The sequence below is a fragment of the Dreissena polymorpha genome, chromosome 9, assembly GCF_020536995.1.
Source record: "Dreissena polymorpha isolate Duluth1 chromosome 9, UMN_Dpol_1.0, whole genome shotgun sequence".
Taxonomy (NCBI): Eukaryota; Metazoa; Mollusca; class Bivalvia; order Myida; family Dreissenidae; genus Dreissena; species Dreissena polymorpha.
Genome location: NC_068363.1, coordinates 76,778,902 through 76,798,618, shown reverse-complemented (window position 1 = coordinate 76,798,618; position 19,717 = coordinate 76,778,902). Strand labels below are relative to the sequence as shown.

The following is a 19,717-nucleotide window of genomic DNA, read 5'->3' as shown; positions in this document are numbered from 1 at the left end:
CATAATGAACAAAAATTCTCACTCTATGATCTTTATTTACATGTATGTGTAAATCACCAAATACTTGTTTTTGCTAGGCATTAGACTCAAACCTTTGGCTTTCTGTGCAACCAAGCTAAAGTATATTGTTTTAAACTAAAACCTAAATAGGCATTTATTGCGCTCTTTGTTGTAATCGTTATTTATTTAATACAACTCGTAATGAATTGTACTTATTTGTGCTCACATAACATAATATCATAGCAAATACAATGTGGTTCTGGTTAAAATGCCAATTTAAATGTTTGATTTTTAGCTCACCTGAGCTCAATGTGCTGATGGTGAGCTTTTCTGATGGCCTTTTGTCTGTCGTGCGTCGTGTGGTGTGGGGCGTCATCATTTGCCTTTTAACACTCTAGAGGCCACATTTATTATCTGATTTTTATGAAATTTGGTCAGAGCATTTGTGCAAATGAAATCTTGGATTTGTTCGAAGTGGTTCCAGTTGGTTGAATAACATGGCTAACAGGGGCGGGGCAGTTGTTTTCCAAATATGGCTATAGTAAAACCTTGTAAACGCTCTAGAGGCCACATTTATTGTCTGATATTCATGAATTTCTGTCAGAAGATTTGTACCAATGATATCTTGGACGAGTTCAAATTGGTTCCGGTTGGTTTGAAAAACATGGCCACCAGGGAGCGGGGAATTTATCCTTATATGGCTATAGTAAAACCTTGTTAGAACTCTAAAGTTTACATTTACTGTTCACCCTTCATGAAAGTTGGTCACAGCATTTGTTCCAATGCCACATCTCAGGTGAGCGACTTTGGGCCTTTTAGACCCTCCTGTTGCTTAACTGTTACAAAGATAAGTAATAGCTAAGACAGTATGTGTCAAAGCCCAAGCCCCAAACTTTTTGCCTGGAAAATATTATATCTCTTTTTCTTTATTATGAAAATGCAGCTTTTTGACCAAAAACCAAATGACAACTCAACTTTCGAAATGGGAATTACTTGTAATCGTATGCAATTTACCTAATAAAACAGTACAATAAACAAGTAAAATTTACCTGAATAAGAACAGTGGAAAATACGTTCGAAACGACGCGGTAGAGTAATTCATCAGGTAGATATATAATACAACACCGTTATAAATATTAACCTTTTACTTAAACTACCGAAAACTACTGAAAACTCTTGTTCTCAGTCGTGTATGAATTCAGTATTACTAATGCATTCTTCTTAATGCATTCGGCATTCGGCTTACTTCATGAGAGCTGATGCAATGTGCGTATTCATTTCGCTTAGTAGAACTTGCAATCAATATGCCATTTTCTAGCATTACTAAGTATTGAAATGATAATAGTTCAGCAACAAGAAGATAGCCACATGAACATTTTTTACAGAAATAATGCATTTGTCATTTACTCGCAAGAATACATGATTAATATACATCGAGTAAACATTAAAAAGAAGTATGCAAGCAATATTTCACTAACTGATAGAAACAAGCATAAAAACGCAAGGAAGACGCAGTTATTTTGTAACAAATAAAATAAAGCAAAATGCAATTGTCATTAAGCAGTATGCAATCGTCATTTAGCAATATGTAATTGTCATTTGGCAACATGGATGGACTGGCGGATATTCCCTTCCATATATTTCAGCCGGATTTAGATAAATATAAACTATCAACAGACTTTTATAAATATTGCATTTTTCCCGGTAGCCGTTTTGTGAAAGTATTTATTAAATGTAGGGTTTGTTTCAGAGATTTACCTGAATATGCATGGTTAAAAAAAGCAATTGAAAAGGGTAAGTTATTATAATTCAGGCCTTGAAACAGCCTTGACGTTGTTTGACACAGGCGTGATCAACTCGATATTGTAAGTGCTCCAACTAATGAAGCAGGAAGTGTACATCCTGAAGAAGGACCCGTACCGTGTGGGTATCTGCCTGGCCCTGTGCGGCCCCTGCACCTGATTTGGACGGGTGCAGCCGTACCTGAACGAGGTTGAGCTGCAGAAGCACTACTGCATCCACGGGCCCTGTGGCTGCCAGGAGGAGGCCATTCGGTTTTTTGCCGAACACAGTTGCTGTGAGCTCAGTAAAAAAACTGGGTACTTATTGGCAACGCTTAAGACAAAAAATACACTCATAAAGTTTCTCAAGTCACTGGCCTTTTGAGTTAAGGAGATCTCTAAATAAAAAATTGTCAAACAATTTTGCATTGCTAAAATGTATGATTCCTACAGCCGTTTTAAGCATAAAAAGCAGTAAATTTCCAAGAAAATTTAGTTCGGTGCAATCTTAGTTAATGAGTTTATGCTTGTGATTGTGTTTAAATTGTTTAATTGTGTCAATTTTAGTTCTTTATGCAATTCAGACACAATTCAAACTAACAGACATACTCCTATTTTTTAACAGTGTGTCCTAGAAATAGCATATGGTGTGTAATATACATTAAATTTATGTAAAATACGTTAAGCCTGTTTTTTACATTTTATGCACTAGACAACACATATTTACCAATTGTATCTTTAATGATAATCTTTAAGTTATAACATAATACAAACACCATAATTGATCATAAAAATCGTTACTTACCTTAGTTGATGCGCATTTAATCCATCATTATTCCCAAAATCAAAATTTAAATCAGCCCGCACACTTAACTGTTGTTGTTGTACACAAGCGCATGCTTCTGCCGGATCTACACTTCATCAGTAATGCGCATGCGCGGTTTAAGAGTACCAATATTGGATTTTACCACAAAGGAAACTGATTTACAAGAAAGTGTATTAACGTATCTTACTTTAACGTCTCTTACCTATATGTTTAGTTTTTAATACCATCATAAGGCATGTGGTCAGAATAACACCACATGTGCTGTTTATTGTCATTATAAAACAGATGTCTCAGAAACATGGATCTGAGATATTATAGCTTTGCGCATTTCGTTTATTTAGCCGCTAGTATGCTAACGTATCTTACACAAACTGTATGCAACAATTAAAAATTCGGAATTCATCAATGTCTGCTGTTTTCATTCTCATATAAAGAGTCATATTACTACTAGGAATATCTAACATGACATCTGCCATAGTCATATACATCTAATATGATGTATATCACATAATTCCCACTATATGTACATGCTTTCATACCAAAAGTCTGTTAACAAAAACCTTTGACTTATCTTACCGCAGTTTCTTGGACAATCATAAAATACGTCATGTGAACTCATTATCGTAATTACAGTGCATAAGTACATATTTTTACCTGTTCCAGTTATGTTTTGTCCAGTTAACAAACATAAACCCCATCTAAATGACAAGTTAATTACATTTTAGGCTCCCTACTTTGTATCACCAACGTCTGGGACATTATAAATATTACATTTTAGAGGTATTTGTCACCAAAAATCAATTAAAAGTCTGATTTTTATTCGATAAGAAGTGTTGTGTTCGGGTAAATATCACCTTGGTCTGCCACAAACAGCTTCAAACAGCACATTTAAGTATATGTTGAAATATATAGACATGGGGCTATGGAAGGGAAATACCGCCAATATTATTTATCACCAGAAATGTTGCACGTGTTGAGTATTCAGCTAATATGTTCCATGTTGCAAATGTAGATTATACATACATGTCAAATAATATCCGTTCAAATAAACACTGTTTGATATTTAATGTTTCAATTTTCAACAATGTTAATTTTAAAGGTGCAGACATCTCAAATGTTCATCTTTTGCATTGTCAAATTAAAACTGTTCTATGAATAAAAAATTAAAGTTCAAAATGTAAAATAAACATTAACTTTTATTTTTAAATCGCATACAGAACACACATTCACAACTCTAACGCTTCTTTACAAAGGTGAATGCTAAAGTATACAAATTTGCAACGGTTTAACGAACTGTCGATTTCCACTGTTAGCATATAAACACGTCTAGATTAGTCATCGCGTATTTCTACATCTTGCAATGTTACAAGTTGACATTTGCACAGTTGTAAAGTCTGTAATCTATACGCCGTGGAAGCGACAAAATTATTTTTCGTCTGAACAAGGAACCAATGCCTCGCTTACGGGCCGGGAACCGTTGTAAATGTAAACAATGATTCTTATATATATATATAGATATATATATATATATATATATATATAATATATATATTATATATATATATATATCTATATATATATATATATATATATATATATAGATATATACTATATATATATATATATATATCTATATATAATTTATTTATTTATTTATTTATTTATTTATTTATTTATTTATTTATTTATTTATTTATTTATTTATTTATTTATACAAGTAGCCGTTGGTGGTCATTTTTCGTCACGAGGCAACCTTTCCCAACATTATGGTTCATAGTTTACGTAACTCGACCGCCATTTAGGCACTTAATGGCTTAACATGTTGATGTAGGTGATTTTCCTGTGTCAAGAAATACCTACCTATATATATTACAAGGTAGGTATTTTTTGACACAGAAAAATCACCTACATCAACATTATGTATATATCAATCAATTTGTCATAAAACAACATTCAACATTCTAACAAAACATATTCTGACATATATATATATATATATATATATATATTATATATATATATATATATATATATATATATATATATATATATATATATATATATATATATATATATATATATATATATATATATATATATATATCTGCTAGATACCATTTAAGGGCGTTCCATTACTACACTACATTTTTTTTAATAAATAATAAAAAAATATATATATATATAAAAGCAACACAATCCGACACAAACAACTCTACGTAGAGTCTCGTAAGACGTGTCAAGCGTTTTATAAGTGGTTAAGAGTATGAAACTAAGAATTGAATGTACAGTGTGGAAATTTAGATTAAGTTCGCTAACATAACACAAGATTTATCTTGTTCAGTTAACGTTCTTTTTCAACTGCAAAATGTATGCCATGTTAAAGGGCTCTATGCTCGATTATCTTCTCTCGTACATTTATACTCTTAAAGTCATGGTTCTATAAGTAATAAAAGCGATAAAGTAACCGCAGTTGTTATCTAGTGTGTATCATTGACAAATGACACTCTTCAAAAGTGGAGGGTTAAAACACCTTAATAAACGTGCGTCTCAATGCAGCCGTTCATTACATCACCGATGATTTTCATACGTGTCACTTTTAAAATGCAGCTGTAAGGTAAATTTATTAGGTTTTATCATACGATACATTAACTCAAATATGGTAAAATCGGATATATAGACACCTTTCAATTTGTCGAGTAACGATAGACGACATTGCCACGAATGATCGCACAAGTATTGATGCATTGTAACGAAAAACGGTTAGGCCTCCTATGTTATTTTAAATGTTTACCTCTGAAGTAAACGTTTGATACCAATTGTTTTGAAAGACCTCATTGATTCGATTCACATTTTAAAATTAATAAACCGCATTGGCATTATTTAAGTCCATGCAATTTACAGAAAAAAACTTGTGTCGAATACGTAACTCGTAAATATATAAGCCGCATAGGGAAACTTGTTGTCAATACATTTACATAATGAACTTCGGTAGAATACGTAACTCGTAAAACTATATGTGTACAGTATCACGGTTTTATCAATGATTATAACAAAAGTGGACAGCTCTTATACTTGGAGGACGAAAAATGTAAGCGGTTATCTTGTACGAATTTGAACTTTATCAGTCACTTCCTTGTTCTAGTGAACTTTGATCCTATCATAGATAATACAACGCACAGATATTGGGACGGTTGCGAATTTATTTTGACACAGAAAAAATGTCGAGAGTTTAATCAAACAATTTCGGATTGTATAAGCGTCTGTCTTTACTATTACATGTAAAGGCTGTTAAATAAAGATCATACAGTCAGTGTTAGCGTATAAAGGTATGTTATACAATTGTTTAAGTTTTAATTTACATGAAAAACATATGTATGAAATGAAACAATTGTGCGATTAGTTGCTTTTTAGTATATAAAACCGTGTATAACATGTGTCAGGGACCTTAAGGAGCAAAAGCTAAAGTTCTACCACTAGACCAGTGGGGATTTCGACATAAACACTCAATGATACTTATGCAAATTATCGATGAAAAAAACATAACAAACGCTTAATAGTTTTATTACTATCGATTGATGATAATCGATAAACGAACATATGCTTTTAACATTTTTATAACTCATTCATGAGTGTTATTTTGATTGTTTTAACATACTAGTTAAATTCTTTCTTTTTTAAAATATATTTAAAAAAATGAAAATTATTTTTCGCCATACAATGAAAAAGTCTCTGAAAAAAAGTCGTGCTAAAGCGCTCTTGGTTTAATTCTAACTCATTGATCAGATTCCCACATCGTTGATCGATAAACAAAGATTCATCGAATAATGTTTCTTAATTATCATCAGTAATTATAAAATTTGATATCAGTCGAGAAATCGACTTTGATAGAGCTTCAAGTGTAAACTGACTAGTTTTGTTTTCTATGTCTATGAGTACTGATCTCTTATTTCAATGCTTACACAACATCATAAATTGAAACCGGGTGAATACTCAAAACATTTTACTATGGACTACTACGAGGAGTCTATCGCAAGTTTTCATTGTAAAACTATAATGTTCTACACAATATAGAGAAAACGCCTTCCGCTGTTAAATGAACATAATCTTAGCTAAAAAAAACTCCGAACAAAATATCACATATAGATAACGTGCTTTAAATTAACAAAAGAAGTTTGCTGTATAATATGTGGCCCCTTCTACCAAATGCATTTTGTGTCACTTGTGCTCCTACTGTCATGGTATGCATGAACTGAGCTTAAATAAATGAACTTCCATCTTGTAGCATAAATGTTCATTTAAAAAGACAGCGTTATAGCATGTACATGCGTGTAAAGCGATATAAACGATTTTACTTTTTTCAAGGAAGATAAAGCGTTGCTGTTATCGGCGTCTTATAAGCGGTTAAGCGCATGACAATAAGTCTCCTTTATGAAACCGGTAAACATAAAACATGATAGTATTTTTAAGGTAAATACTTTGCTTAGTTACCAGTCAGTTTGCTAAGTTTAATATTTCATCGTTCGCACAAAAAGTCAGCGGTATACATTGTACATGTATACACTTGCCATGTTTGTAGCAATGAAAACAAACTGCGTAACTCTGTTTCGAGAGTTTTTCCCTAGTATGTATCAGTTTATTTTGCTTTTCTCATTAGACATTTCATTGTTTCGCATCGAACAATCTTAACCTTGTTCTTCTAACAATGCTTGTCATGTAGACAATTGAAATGGTTGTTCAGTAGAGAGTTGTAAGCGCTAGCAAATCAATGTCTTTAAATCGTTTTAGATGTAAATCAGCTTTTACAGATGAACATTATGTGTTATTCATTAATAAATATAATAATTATAAATAATTATATTTTTTACTAGAATACAACATTATGGATAAGTGTCGAAATGACGAACATACTGTAAATGAATTTTCTTGAGTCTTATTAATTTGATCAAGGCAAAATGATCAACAACTATCATGGTAAAACTGCAGTGATTTTGCTTGGTCGCTGCTATGTAATGGAAGGAGACCATTACACGGCACTCCATTTCAACAATACGAAACGAACAATCCTGTTTAGCGTCTGTAAAGCGTGTTATACGTGGTAAAGAGTTGAAACAAAAATTGAATGTACATTTTGGACATTTTAGATGCAGTTAGTTTACATTAAACAAGGTTGATTGTGTTCATTTAACGTTCTTTTTTATTTGCGAAATGTATGTCATCTTCAAGACTCTATGCTCTGACTTATCTTCTCACGTACATTTATACTTTTAAAAACATGGTTCTATAAACATTAGAAGCGGAAGTACCTGCAGTTGTTCGCTATTGCCTAACCTTGAGCACATACCACTCACAATTTAATGTGTTTGAACATGTTGATAAACGTGCGTCTCAATGCATCCGTTCACTAAATATCCGATGATTTTTGTACTGATTAAGCAGTAAAAATAGCCCTTTTCATGGACCTCTCATAGTCCTTATCAAAGCCCTTTTAAATTATTGCTTGTATAAAAAAACAATAACTTCAAATCGATCTCATTCACACATGCAATCCAGATACCAATCCAATACTATACATCTAAATCGAATCCGTTCCAAATTTGAGGCGTCCGAATTAAGTTCATGGCATTGCCAGATTTAATTGTAATTAAGTACATGTTTAATGAGGTTAACATAACGAGCGTTCATTAAATACATACTCGGCGTAAACTATGCTTACTTGGTATTTTATAATAAATTATATAATAATTATATCACATATTTGTTTATAAAACGGTACTAGTTAAACCGTTAAATTGTGCGTTCTTTTAATTATATATCTTAAAGCAGATCATACGTGTAAGTTTTAAAATGCAACTGTTAGGTATATTTATTGTTTTTTAGCATGCAATACATGAACTACAATATGGTGAAATGGATACATAGTCACCTCATTCAATTTATCGAGTAACGATTGACGTCATTTCAACGAATGATCACACATGTATTGATGGTTTGTAATCAAAAACTGTTAAGCATCTTATATTATTTTAAAATGTTGATCTTTCAAGTAACAGTTTAAAACCTATTGTTTTAAATACTTCATTGAGTTTAATCAATTTGAAATTTTAAATTAATAAGCTGCATAGGAATACGTGTTGATCATACATTTACAGAGACATAGACATGTTCAGTAGGTAATATAGGCCACCGGCACAAAATACAGCATTTACATGTACATACAGAATGATACATAATCATACATTTAAGAACATTAACGCATGTTTTTATACACTTAATTTATGTAAAGCAAGTAAAATACTAATGCTGGTATAGAAAAAGTCTCTCAAATGATAACTCTATACACATGATTAAAATGTAAGAAAGAGCATTACAACTATTTTCCTATTACCAGATGAAAAGCGATCGGATGACAACGATCGTATACACTTTAGATTTATAATATCGCTATTTTTAGATCATTTGTGGGTTTTTCCAACAATGTGAAAATCTGTTTTTGTCAACAACGGAAGAACAAAAACGTCTAAATATGCGATATTTGATAATTATTAATGGAAAAAGAGAACAAATAATAGGATAAATAGAATATTATGTGAGTTTGGGATACAGAACAAGTTTATCATGCTCGGCACCATGATTCCAAGCTTCGCATGTATAAACTTGATCTTGTTTATGTTGACACAGACAAAATGTCGAGAGTTTAATCAAACAAATGAGGATTGTAAAAGCGTCTGTCTTTGCTACTCAAGTCTGTAACATAAAGGCCAGACAGTCAGTGTGTTGGCGTATTAAGGTACGTAATACAATTGTATATTTTGTAATTTACACAAACCAAATTAAATGTATATAAATAAACAATTGTAAGATTAATGTTTATCTAAATACTTTTATAAAACCGACAGATCCATAATAATCGTTAAATGTATGTTATGATTATTCTTTATGAATAACTTACTTTTTTTAAAGAAGTTATTATAATCGATCTGTTCATTTCTTTATATTTTGCTGCTAAATGATATTCTCTTCTGATTTCGATTATCTCGAACATATGCACATATTAAGAATAATGCAAATTTATGTTTATTTGCAACAGAGTTAAAAAATCTATCATAAAGTGTCATACTGAAATCGGCAAAAAATGAACATTGCTATAGTACCGCATTTTTAGCCCTCAGCTTAGTTTATAATATTTTAATATAACACTGAATAAGGCCGCGCTACGCCTCTGATTAAATCTTAATCAATACCAAAGCGATCTTTTATGTTTGGCTTTTCACCATGGCGACTATCCTAATTCATGACGTATGAATTGCGTAAATGAAAATACGACTATATATATACTCGTCGCCGCATGGCTCCCTGGGGGCTCGTATTGCGGCGACGGCCGGGTATAGGCTCGACGCTTCAGCGCCATCCATTTTCAGGGCTAGTTGATTCGGAAGGTGAGTTGTTACACACTCCTTAGCGGATTCCGACTTCCATGGCCACCGTCCTGCTGTCTGTATCAACCAACACCTTTTATGGTCTCTGATGAGCGTCAGCATCGAGCGCCTTAACCCGGCGTTCGGTTCATCCCACAGCGCCAGTTCTGCTAACCAAAAGTGGCCCACTTGGCACCAGGTATTCTTTTATGCGACGACTCCATATCGAGCGAGCCGCGCTTCTTACCCATTGAAAGTATGAGAATAGGTTGAGGTCTAGAAGTCCCCAAGGCCTCTAATCATTCGCTTTATCGGATAAAACTACCGGATCGGCGCCAGCTATCCTGAGGGAAACTTCGGAGGGAACCAGCTACTAAATGGTTCGATTAGTCTTTCGCCACTATACCCAAGTTTGACGATCGATTTGCACGCCAGAATCGCTACGGACCTCCATCAGAGTTTCCCCTGACTTCGTCGGGCATAGTTCACCATCTTTCGTCTCCCAGCGTGTACACTCTTGCTCCGCCTCGTGGTCGATGCCAGCGAGACGGGCCGGCAGTGCGCCCTCGCCTTTCGGCTCGGAATCTTGCCTGGGCCAGCCGGAGGCGGCCTTTACTTTCATTGCGCCCTTGGGTTTCGTGAGACCCCGTGACTCGCGCACATGCTAGACTCCTTGGTCCGTGTTTCAAGACGGGTCTGGTGGGTTGCCGACCGATTCGTCACTGACCCTGAGCGACCCACGCGCGCGAATCCGTCACGAGCACGCGGTGTCGACTCGCTGCGAGCAGCCTGGCCAAAGTCGAGCGCGCCCGGACGACCCTTGGCGTGTGGCCGCGGCGGCATCCTCGGTCCAGCGACGGGTCCACCTCAGAGGGCTGTAAGTTCTGCACGGATTGCTCCGCGCAGCTACCTCCCCTCCGGGCTCCTGACCGCCACCGAACCGGTCGTAGCTCTCCGCTAGCCGGGGAAAGTGCACCCTGCCTGCGAGACGCAGCGAGACGGCCAACTCCGAGACGAATCTCGGCCGCCACGCGCGCCCGCCTGCCGGGCTGAATTCCCTGCGCGGACTCTGCGGATCCACCGGTTTGACTCTATGCGGTTTCATGTACCCTTGAACTCTCTCTTCAAAGTTCTTTTCAACTTTCCCTCGCGGTACTTGTCCGCTATCGGACTCCTGCCAGTATTTAGCCTTAGATGGAGTTTACCACCCGCTTAGGGCTGCATTCCCAAACAACCCGACTCCGAGGCGGCTCGAAGGCGCCCCGACCGAGTCCCGCCATGGGCCTGACACCCGCTATGGGCAAGGCCACGATCAGGAGGACTCGAAGACCGGTCGGAGACGCCAATCGGCCCCGTATTCACCACATTTCCCGCGGCCCGTTTGAGCCGGGGATTCGGTGATGGGCTCTTCCCGCTTCACTCGCCGTTCCTGAGGGAATCCTCGTTAATTTATTTTCCTCCGCTTACTGATATGCTTAAGTTCAGCGGGTAATCTCGTCTGATCCGAGGTCGGTTATAGCGTTTGTTTTTGTGGCCGGGCAGCGTACGGTGAGAAGGTCGCCTTTCGGCTGCGCGAGACAAGATAGCTCGATCTATCCCTGTCGTCACGCCGCTTCGCACGCGAATGCACGCTAGCGCCGAGACCGCCACGCATATGGTGTCGAGACGGACGGACCGGCCCGTTTTTACGGGGCCAGTGCGACGCGTTAGAGCCCGGCGGCTTATGCGGAGATGGGACTACTCCGATAATAGCAGCACGGGAGTACGTTTAGCCGACCCTCGGACAGGCGAGGCCCCGGCAGATAGCCGGGACCGCAATGTGCGTTCAAGATGTCGATGTTCAATGTGTCCTGCAATTCACATTAATTCACGCAGCTGGCTGCGCTCTTTATCGACGCAAGAGCCGAGTGATCCACCGCATAGATTTTTTTTTCTCTTGCACTTTGACGGGTCGACTCGTTGCCGCCGTTGATAGGCAGCCAGAGGCCCGCGCTTCGACGCCGTGCAGGGCGAGCGAAGAATTGCGCTCAAGTTTGACTAGACACTTAGTAGTCAAGACCGTGTGTTGCGAGCGGCAGCCAGTGCATCGCCCGCATGCTCGACTTTTCGGCTATTAGCTTCGTCGCAGCAGACCCCCGGAATAGATGGGTCCGCGCTCTCACTCTAAAAGCCCGTGGTTTTGTGCTGCGAGCAACTCTATTACTTCTTCAAGGGCCTGGGCCTGGTAAGTACGGCTGCCTCGCTAGCCACGGGCCTGTCCGTATAGCCTGTATGCCTACTAATGGGGTGTCCCGCTTGCCTCTGGACTGGGGACTGGGTGAGTAGGCTCGTATATAGTAATTCCAAAATTATTTTTCCCCATATATATAGGAATGACTTCCTCTCCATCGGTCCCATTCTAAACGGGTTTTCGCCGATTAGCGGTTCTATCGTCCGTATTTTTTTAGGGGACGCGTCGAGTTGTCGACTTCTTCCGAGGTTTTCCCCGTATTTTTGTACGGCCAAGCCGCCGCCGTGTCTCGGCGACCACTACGGCGGGACACTGCGTTCTAGTCGGCATCGATGCCTACCACCACCTGCCCCGACCCGTACGGGTCGCCGAGACGCGGCCACTTCGCAAGAAAGGCCGGGAAAACCGCGAGAGAAATCGACACATCGAGACCCGTCCGTCGATCGAGGGTACTGGCAGTCGAGACACTAGTAGAGACCGCTTGTCCCCTACTACTAGTCTAGTCTCGGGGACCACCACCCGTTCGTTCCCGCGGTCTAAAACCGAGAGAAAGCGGCTTCCCGACGTTCGGGTGATGCCCTGGGCGAGTAGGCACCGATGCCTACCACCACCTGCCCCGGCCCGTACTGGTCGCCGAGACGCGGCCACTTCGCAAGAAAGGCCGGGAAAACGACGAGAGAAATCGACACCTCGAGACCCGTCCGTCGATCGAGGGTACTGGCAGTCGAGACACTAGTCGAGACCGCTTGTCCCCTACTACCAGTCTAGTCTCGGGGACCACCACCCCTTCCCGCGGTCTAAAACCGAGAGAAAGCGGCCGGCCGACGTTCGGGTGATGCCCTGCGCAAGTAGGCAAGTCGATAGAACCGCTGTGGAAAAAAATCCATGAAAATGACTAAGTCCAAAAAAAAATAATTCCCCATATATATAGGAATGCTTTCCTCTCCAGCGGCTCCATTCTAAATAAATCTTTGATCGGCTCCAGCGCCGAGGCCTTAAGTCGAGGCCGACCCCGAACCACCTCAAAAGGTGCGTATTGTCGAGACGAACAAACCAATACCCGGGATCAACCCTGACCGACCGTCCGTTCGGGTACCTGTCCGAGTGGTAGGAGATTTCGGGACATGGCGAGACCTCTCCCGTTCTATTTCCCCGGCCTTTTTCGTTGTTCGGCTCTATCTCGGAGGTTTTCAGGGCGATACGTCTCCAAACCACCTCAAAAGGTGTGTATTGTTGAGACGAACAAACCAATACCGGGGTCAATCCTGTCCGACCGTTCGTTCGGACACCTGTCAGAGTGGTATGTGATTTCGGGACATGGCGAGACCTCTCCCGTACTATTTTCCCGGCCTTTTTCGTTTTTCGGCTCTATCTCCGAGGTTTTCAAGGCGATACGTCTCCAAACCACCTCAAAAGGTGCGTATTGTCGAGACGAAGTCACAAAAGCGCTAGGCCAACCTCGTCCGACCGATCGTTCGGGTACCTGTCTGAGTGGTAAGTGATTTCGGGACAGAGCGAGACCTCTCCCGCAGTATTTTCTCGGCCTTTTTCGTTGTTCGGCTCTATCGCCGAGGTCGTCAGGCCGATACGTGTCCAAACCACCTCAAAAGGTGCGTATTGTCGAGACAAAGTTACAAAAGCGCTTGGTCAACCTCGTCCGACCGTCCGTTCGAGTACCTGTCCGAGTGGTAAGTGATTTCGGGACATGGCGAGACCTCCTCGTACTATTTTCCCGGCCTTTTTCGTTTTTCGGCTCTATCTCCGAGGTTTTCTTGGCGATACGTCTCCGAACCACCTCAAAAGGTGGGTATTGTCGAGACGAAGTAACAAAAGCGCTTGCTCAACCTCGTCCGACCGACCGTTCGGGTACCTGTCCGAGTGGTAAGTGATTTCGGGACAGAGCGAGACCTCTCCCGCAGTATTTTCCCGGCCTTTTTCGTTTTTCGGCTCTAGCGCCGAGGTCTTCAGGCCGATACGTGTCCAAACCACCTCAAAAGGTACGCATTGTCGAGACGAAGTTACAAAAGCGCATGGTCAACCTCGTCCGACCGACCGTTCGGGTACCTGTCCGAGTGGTAAGTGATTTCGGGACAGGGCGAGACCTCTCCGGCAGTATTTTCCCGGCCTTTTTCGTTTTTCGGCTCTATCTCCGAGGTTTTCAGGGCTGCGTATTTTGCTGCCACACCGCAATCTCATTACCCGTCTGTCTAGGGAGGGATAAGATCTTTGGCCTGCTACAATGCCTTGTCTAGAGCATCCTCCATCCGAGCCATAAGTTCCATAACCGTGGTACAGACGAATAACTGTACCTTTTTGTGTTTCAGGTTTCGGCTCTATATAGAGGTGCCACTCCCGACAAGAGCGTTCATTTGAATCTGTTCCCGCCGGGTCCATACTCTGGTCCAGTAGGGACAGATTTGCTGATCACGGCGCACAGCAATCGGAAGAAACAGGGCATCCTCTTTTAGTAAGTGATCAGGTGTGCCAACAAGCGCCCCATAGCAACCATTCGTTGGGGTCTACTGTCACCGTCATAGATCTGGGCACCATCGTCTATCTTTGGACGTTCTGAGAAGTAAGGATGAGCAATAGGTTCATTATATATGCACACTATCTGAAGCATTTTTCAAACATTGCGTTCATTTCGTAAATTATAATATTATATTGAGGTTTGATACCGATTTTGTCATAAATGTGGCTTCTAGTGTTTAAATATATTTGTTTCTAAAGATTTGACCTGCTGACCCAGCTGTTTCACTAAAATGACCCAGATTCAAACTTGGCTAATATATTGTAAAGATAAACAGTCTTAGCAAGTTTTAGATTGAGTTACATATTGCTGCTAGAGTTGCAAGCAAATTTGTCTAAGCGTTGACCTGGTGACCAACTATTTGGCGCATGTAATCCAGATTCTAACTGATGCTTTGGCTAATCAAACTAAACATTCTATACAAATAATCATTAGGAATGACTGATACATGTGTTTTTTTAATAATATTTAACCTAGAAACTCAGGCTTAAAATTGTCAAATTAACATTCTGATTAATCTTCATTAAGATTTAGTCATACATGAGGCATTTAGAGTGGTTACAAACATTAAACATGATTCCGTAATATACTTTGTTTGTCTAAGATACGAAATGGTGACCATGGTTTAAGACGAACGTAAACGAGATTCTAAATAATCCTTATCATTACACAATAAATCATTCTGATACAGTGTCATTATAACTGAGTAATATATAATGCTTCTCGAGTAGTAAGGTTTTTAAAATTTGACTGGTGACCTCGTTGTTGGACGCATGTTACCAAGATTCGAACTAGGTTTATATTTTCAAGATTCTGAAAAAGTGTTTTTAAGATAAGATGACAAATTTGGTATCTAAAATGGTAGTGAGTGAACTATTGATACCGCACGACACACGACGCAAGACGATGGACGCCGGGCACAGATTGAGTACAAAAACTTTCCATTATCAATTCGTCTTGAAATGAGCCAAAATACGCGAAGAAACAAGTATTTGAATAGCAAAAGAATATTCGAATATTTAAAAGTAGTCGAATATCCAATCATTCGTTTATTTGTTGCCATCGTTTTAATAAATGCAAGTTCGTCGCTTATTCAGTCAGTTGTAGCTTGTTACACTGATAATAAATTAACATGTTAAGAAAATAATACACTCCCTAAACCATTAGATCAATAAACCTCTCAAGGCGGAATAGAAAATGTTTATGAATATTTGTAATGTTCTATTTCCCTTTTATTTCAGATTATATCCAAAATGCTCACGAAATGAAAAACAAAATAACAACTACCATATAGGTCATATTAAGTCAAACAAACTGCGAATGGAGACTGAAGATTTTAAACTATTGTCTATAGACCTAGCGCAGATAATGGACGATATTGGAGTGAATGAAGAAATGGTTTCTTTGAGACGTCATTTCAGTCTTCTAAGGGAAAGATATATATCTGTATGTTTTAATTCCAAACTTCCTTTCAAGGTTTTCATTTTTGGTAGTCAAAGCGAGGGCTCTACGACGTTTGGTATGATGTCAGACACCGACACACTTACCTATTCTGAAAATGACGTGGCATGTGTACACTTGTCGGACTGTCAGGATTCAAAAAAAAATTACTTAGTGATAAAAGGACCAATGTCTTTACCACAATGCTGCTGCCTACAGCTCGTTGGACGATTGAGTAGGGACTTAATATATAACACAGAAAGCATTGAAAAAAATAGATTTATATTCGATGAACAAGGTCGATTGTTGTTTAATTCCAAGTTTTATTTCAACATGTTTGTTATATCTTGGGACAACTTGAATTTGACGAGAGTTCAACAACATGGACCTGCATTCACGTACTTTAACAGCGATAACGTCTGCGCAGTACGATGTCTTACTTTGCCGGATAATTGTAAGGTTTTGTTTACGAGACCAAGGCCGGGCCACTGGCCCAAAAAAGGAACGCTTTTAAAGGCAGAACAATGTGAAGTTTATATGGTGCATTCCGGAGTTCAAAAGCATACATTTAGTTACGATGATGGACATCGATGTAGCTTCATTAAAATACAATTCCAAAATACGTACGTTGATTCGCATTTTCGAGTGTCCACTAACATGATTGAGCGTTTACTCATGTTCGACCTTAACATCGTACAGATGAAGGCGTACGTTTTAACAAAAATGATTCGAAAAGAGTTTCTGCAACCACTGATCAATGAACGCTTGAGTACTTTTCACATGAAAACGGCTCTTTTGTTTACAATTGAGCAATTTCCAGAAGACATATGGAGAGATAACAATCTCGTGCAGTGTGTAATCTACTGCCTCAACACACTCAGGCGTTTCTTAAAAAGAGGCTACTGTCCACATTACACCATCGCCTCTGTCAATTTGTTTGAAGGAAAACTTACGGCGAAAGACGTCCAGGTTGTTAAAGAAAATGTTACAGAGATGATTAATTCTAAGCTACGTTGTCTTCGAATGTTAACTATGGATGACGTAGGTTGGAGAATATCTGCGAGTTCCACAGGTTTAAGAAATGACAATATACTGTCTGGCTCAGAAATTCGTTTTGAAATAATCAAACCGATGATACACAAATTACGTCTTGATTATGACGAGCCAATCTTGCGCACTCACAACGATTTAAAAATGGAGGCTTTGGCAATTAAGTCAGCGATGGCAACTGACCATGAATTCAAGAATGAGTTTGAATTTATGTTTCACAATATGTGCATCAATTTAGCATCACAGGAAGCATCTGATTGTATAGCAAATGGAAGGGAGGTGACTAGTGACATTATCGACATGTACGAAACATCTCTTAGATCAAACAACATCTCGAATCATTTAAGATATGCGTCAATGCTAGTATCCGCACGTAAGTTTGAACGTTCTTGTGAATTACTGGAAACAATCGAAAATATGATTACACCAGGTATGATTCAACTTACAGAATTATCCAAACAAAGCATCTATGTCAGACCTAAATCACATCAAGGATCAAACACATGTACATCGACAGATATATTAATGGAATATGCAGCACATTTTATCGTTCCTCTCGTGTTTGTTAGAAATGAAATAAATTGTGTTCCAGGACATCTGATATACGAACATTTTAGGGCCTTCACAGACGATGAAATCAAATGTGATGATTTAAAAGTAGGTAATCGTTATATAAATCATGTGTTTAAATCAGATGTCAAACCATTCCTCTTCTATTTGCAATATATTTCGTCAAAAAATAAAGACAAAAAGCGCCTTGCATTGACAAAGCTTTTTGAATACTGCATGGGCGAATTACAAAATAGAACGAGCGACTATTTAGATACAGCACTAAACATGTTAGGTTATGTTGTTGAATTAGAAAACTGTTTACCAGTTGCATGGACAGTATACAGATTATCAGTTGCAATACAGTCACCCGAAAATGCAGCTTACTGGCATCTGTTTCGATTATTTGGACAGGTTGTGTACAGTACATTGTGTTAATCAATTTAATTATTGATCGCAATAATTGCAATCACGTTTTGTTCAAAAGGTACTTTACATATATTGCTTCGCTTAGTTAAGAAATAAATATAATATTGTACTATTAAAAACATTTCAGGGTTAGACAAAACCGTATGAGAAAGACAACTACGGAAGATCGCATTACGTTCTAGTATTTGTTTCTGCGTTAAACTCGTTTGTACTTTTGTATACTGAAACGTAAGTTTTTCTACACTTGAATACTTTAGTTAGGTGAATCGCATTCTGCATTACATTTAACGCATATTGTTGCACTGATAACTTTCGTGTACTTAATTTTTCTTTTTTTCTCTTTCATATTCAGCCCAGTTAAGACAGACTATAACGTTTAAAATGTGTGTAGTAACATTGTTAATAAACGTTAAGTAGTTTTTCATTTTAGTTATTTGCTCGAGAAAAATAGTTGTTATTTTTGATGCAGTTAAATTAAGGTGATAGTTTTAAACAACTTGATAGCATGTAGAATTCTTTGCTAACTACATGATTGAACATATAGTTTATTAGTATAAATGTATCGTTATTTATTGTTATTCATGTATGCCTTTTGATATGTTTTAATGTGAATGTATGTGTGTTATTATTGATATCCGTTTTTTTACAATTCAAAAATAATACAATATGTGAATATTGAGTGATTACTTCTTACGTTATAGAACTTGTCGTGAAATGACTGTTGGATTTGTACAGGACATTTTTTTTATGTTGTGAAAAAGAATTATAAACATTGATGGCTTTTTTTTGTTTTAATATATAACGAGTGTAGTGTTTTTGTTTCGGTGTTATAACTTTTCATATCATGAAAATATGAAAGAAAGTAAACACAAAATTAAAGCATCCAGCTTCATATAGATACAGTGTATGCGATGTCACTGCTTTTGTCTAATCTCTTTACTATTCACTGATTACAAACCATATCTGCAAACACAAAGGTATAGTCCGCGGAAGAATGATACAATGTCTAAACAATCATAAGTGTATTACATTTTGTTAAAGCCATGTTATAATTAGCGATATCATTATATTATTTTTCATCTATTCGATACATTGTGCAGACAAATGTTTCTATAGTATGTGTCGGCTTGGGATGACATGTGTTAGTTTCCCTTCCTAAAACATATATGGTCATACAAATTGAGATGATCATTTTTGTTTACTGAAACAAAATCGGGCAAATACTAATTTCGAAGTGAAGTAGATGATGCACATTATGAGTGCATTTATAGAATATATTGTTTATCGGTAGGCGAAATTTTGCAGTGGACTAACTTTGTGCTTTATGGTGAAGATAATTAATATAGTAGTGTATTCGAACAGTTATCAGTGCTGAAATGGCGGAAAGTAATGCGGAACCAACAATACGGAACTTAATGAAACTCATAAAACATGTTAGTGATCGTATTGAGTCTGTAAAAAAGAAAA

The 19,717-nt window shown here is 38.2% G+C and overlaps 1 long non-coding RNA gene and 1 other non-coding gene across 3 annotated transcripts; one reads left to right on the top strand and one right to left on the bottom strand.

Moving 5' to 3' along the window:
• Positions 1-5,785: 5,785 nt before the first annotated feature.
• LOC127844707 (uncharacterized) lies at positions 5,786-16,450 on the top strand. Of its 2 annotated transcripts, none has more exons than XR_008032873.1 (3): positions 5,786-5,933; positions 14,577-14,827; positions 16,259-16,450. It is a non-coding gene; the product is annotated as an uncharacterized LOC127844707 (long non-coding RNA). The 2 variants fall into 2 exon arrangements; XR_008032872.1 differs by lacking the exon at positions 16,259-16,450 and adding an exon at positions 16,024-16,237.
• Positions 11,796-11,949, bottom strand: LOC127846796 (5.8S ribosomal RNA). The gene has a single exon (XR_008033677.1). It is a non-coding gene; the product is annotated as a 5.8S ribosomal RNA (ribosomal RNA).
• Positions 16,451-19,717: the final 3,267 nt, after the last annotated feature.